This window comes from Triticum aestivum, chromosome 1B (assembly GCF_018294505.1).
Source record: "Triticum aestivum cultivar Chinese Spring chromosome 1B, IWGSC CS RefSeq v2.1, whole genome shotgun sequence".
Lineage (NCBI taxonomy): Eukaryota > Viridiplantae > Streptophyta > Magnoliopsida > Poales > Poaceae > Triticum > Triticum aestivum.
In genome coordinates, this window is record NC_057795.1 from 235,074,910 (window position 1) to 235,078,869 (window position 3,960).

The window sequence follows — 3,960 nt, forward strand, 5'->3', positions numbered from 1 at the left end:
AAATTCCAACAACTAGTCTCACATTTCCCAAACCACTTTAAACTTTGTGGGCCTCTCCAAAATAATGACCACTATTTGTGTGACAAGTTTCATGTTGAACAAAAATCATTTGATAATAAATTAAAATGTTAAACGCTGGTGAAATGAATAAGCAGTAAAGTAAAAAAAAGGAAAAGACTAAAATCGTACTGTGTCTTTGGGCCGCATGTGACCACATTGCCCATGGCCCAGCCTACCACGGCCTTTTCCCCCTTCCTCTGTTACAGGGGCCATGGCGTGGCACGCATCCACCCCCACCATGGCCGCTGCCGTCGTCGTGTCGGGCATCCCGCGGCCCTCCTGGTGGATAAGAACGTCGTCGGCCCCCTGGCGAACCCTAGCGCCCACTTTCCCCTCTCCCTCGCTCGCTTCTCCTCCCCAACCCGACGTTGTCGTCGCCATGGCCAACCTAGCCTGCGTGTTCCTCGTCGTCCTCGCCGGCAAGGAGCTTGTTCAAAAGCTCTGTCTGCCTCTGCTGCTTCCATTACGAGGTTCGGATTGAGCCGGTCGCCTTCGCATCGCGGGGACCGAGCCCATCTTCAACCTCTATTTGCCGCCGTGCGACGCGTCGATCCGCGCGTCTCCGATAGTCCCCGGCCTCGTCGAGCCTCCATCAAGCTCCGCTGTGAGTCGCCGTCCGTTTCCCCCTATCCCCTTGCTTGATTTGGCCGTCCCTGGCGCCGTTGCCGTAAGGCCGAGCTCCGGCCGCCGTCGGGCTTGCGCGTAGGCATCGCTCCAGCCATCTCAAATGGCCGCCGGAGGCTCCCGTTTGATCGTCGCCGCCGCCGTTGTGCACCGCCGCCGGCCGTCGTTCGTTTGGTCAACTCCGGTCGCTCTCCAGCTCCGCCTACTGCTGCCGCCCGTTGCTTCCGCGCTCGCCCTGCTGCTTCTTCTCCTAGCGCCGTGGCGTTGCTTGCCCTGCTGCTGCTCTACGTATTGATGCTGCTCTGCTCCTTGATGCCGCTGCTTGCTGATGCTTTGCTTTTGCTGCATACTAGATACTGCCCGTGGCCGCCATGCACACCCGTGCGTGTGTGCCCAAGAACACCAATGGTTGGATTGGGCCATGGCCGCTGGAGTAACCCCCTGTTTAGACTAGATGATAATTAGTGTTTAGATTAGTATACATACAGATGACATGCGGGTCCCCTGATTATTAAAATAAATAACCAAAATAAGTTTAGCATCTGTCTATGACAGCTGGGTCCTGCTGACACTGTTCACTTTGACCGGTCAACTCTGACTGGGTTGTTGACTGGGTCAACTCTGCTGACTGGACCACTACTGGACCCCATTGGTCATACACTCAGTCTAGTGTAGAGCTAGGTGACAAATGTATATTCTGTTTTTTTATTTTGAATTAAAAGTAATTTCAGAAAATGTTTAGAACTTAGAAAAATCATATGAAATAAACCATAGCTCGGCTTAAAATACTTTGTACATGAAAGTTGCTCAGAACGACGAGACGAATCCGAATACGCGGTCCGTTCATCTATCACATGTCCCTAGCATAGCAAACGTCAAACATTTCTCCACTGGTTCATCTGTCTGACAGACGTCCGGAACCGGGAAAACTTTCTCTGTTGGTTTCCCTCTTCGCCAGTATCGCCTAACGCTACGTTAGATCACCTCTAGCACCGCTTATTGTCTTGTTGTGCATATGTTTGCGTGTATTTACTGTTTCTTCCCCCTCTTCTCTCCGGCAGACCCCGAGGCCGATGTTGCCGCTGTGATCGTTTACGTCGACGACGACCCTCCTTGTTTGAGCAGCCAGCCAAGCCCCCCCTTTTGATCATCCCGATATCGCCCATTCTATATTCTCATGCTTGCATTAGATTTTGCTATTGTTATTGTTTGCTCCTATTCTGGTGCATAGCTTGGTTTTGTACCGGCTTTCCTACCTGCTTATCCTAAACTGCTTAGGATAGGTTGGTTAGTGATCCATCATTGACCCCCAGTACTTGTCGTTGTTGCCCCTGCTTCATCATCGACGACTCGATCATCGTGATCGACGACCAGAGCTCGACACCTCACATCACATCACGCCCCTTTAGTTGCTCGACTCTGCAGAGCTACTATCGAGTGCCGAGGGTGATCCCTCATAACGCACTCCTGATGATAATTCTGTAGTGTAGCTATTCGGTCGTGGTCATCGAGGGTGATTTCCTCTTTCACCATTCCCGATACGGCTCTGTCGTTCAACACCTCAAGTGTGAACCTCGAGGGTGATCCCTCTTACGTTCACCTTGATGATTACATTGAGTGGAATCCATCGGGGGTGATTCCTCAGGTTTTCCCCTTGATGTTTGGACACACGGTTACCTTGACTTTACTTGAGACCTTGGTGAAAGTCGGGCGGGCCCGGAGAGCACCCGCAAGATAATGACATGGCACGGTCGGGCATTCTGAGCCCTTGTCGTAAGTCCACGAGACGGGGCGACGGGGTCACTTTCGATCGTGAGTCTCTGCTCGTCTCCGCAAGCTAATAATACACTATGGTTTGGGTATTTGTTCTGAGTTGGCCTCTGGCCTTTACGCACTAACCACCACACAAGAATAGATATGGGCCTCGACGTCATGGTATCAGCCGAAGCTTTGTCAGACATCCAATTCAGTAGTGTGGCACGGCTGGGCCGGCACCACCATGTAGAGGTGGAGCCTGGACCCGCCCTGCGCGTAACGACCCGGAGTGCAACGGGCGATGGGCCCAGACCCCGAAGTGCTTAGGAGGTAGACCGGCGGGGACCTTTCTGTTGAGCCTAGGTCGGGCTGCGACGTGTTGATCTTCTGAGGGCTGGCATTGACCCCAGAAAGGTGTGTCCGGCCAGAGTGATCGAGCGTGTTGGGTAACATGGTGCACCCCTGCAGGGAAGTTATATATTTGAATACCGTGTCCACGGTAATGGACGTTTTCAGACTTATATCCTGATCTTATACAACTACAAATGGATACTTGAATATGTGGCTCCAGGATTGCTTTCTCGCAGGGAGTCGAGGAAGGATCTCTGGGCATTAATGTTACAACATGTTTGTTAATTATAAAGTGATATTCTTTACTCTTCTACATGCCGTAAGATGCGAGGAGCTGCGTAAAGATGCTAGTCTTTGATAGGCTAGGTCTTCCCTCTCTATTCTGGCATTCTGCAGTTCAGTCCACATATACAACCCTTCCATTTGATACCAATGCATACTTAGTATAGATCTGATGCTTGCGAGTACTTTGGATGAGTACTCACGGTTGCTTTGCTACCCCTTTCCCCCCTTCTTTCTTCTTTCCGGTTGATGCAACCAGATGGTGGATCCCTGGAGCCAGATGCCACCGCCGATGGATGCTGCTACGCGAAGACCGCCGACGATCAGAAGTTCTTAGGAGGTCCCAGGCAGGAGGCCTTGCCTCTTCGATCGTTGTTGCTTTTGTGCTAGCCTTCTTAAGGCATCCTTATTTAACTTATGTCTGTACTCAGATATTGTTGCTTCCGCTGACTTTTGTGTATCGAGCTTGTATTCGAGCCCTCGAGGCTCCTGGCTTGTAATATGAAGCTTGTATTATTTTATTTGTGTCTAGAGTTGTATTGTGATATCTTCCCGTGAGTCCCTGATCTTGATCGTACACATTTGCGTGTATGATTAGTGTACGGTCGAATCGGGGGCGTCACACTTACGCTAATATTGCTGCATCACCCTTTCCTCTTCAAGGAAAACCAACGCAAGCTCAAGACGTAGCAAGAAGGATTTCTGGTGCCGTTGCCAGGAAGGTCTTCGCTCAAGTCAAGACATACCAAGTACCTATCACAAACTCATCTCCCACACATTTACATTATTTGCCATTTGCCTCTTGTTTTCCTCTCCCCCACTTCACCCTTTCTGTTTTATTCCCCCTCTCTTTCCCAATCTCCTCTCTCTTTCGTTTGCCCTCTTCTT

General features: G+C 50.7%; 1 long non-coding RNA gene across 1 annotated transcript; it reads left to right on the forward strand.

Moving 5' to 3' along the window:
• Positions 1–358: 358 nt before the first annotated feature.
• Positions 359–3,593, forward strand: LOC123089794 (uncharacterized). Its single transcript, XR_006442377.1, has 2 exons — positions 359–664; positions 3,332–3,593. It is a non-coding gene; the product is annotated as an uncharacterized lncRNA (long non-coding RNA).
• The last annotated feature ends 367 nt before the right edge of the window (positions 3,594–3,960 follow it).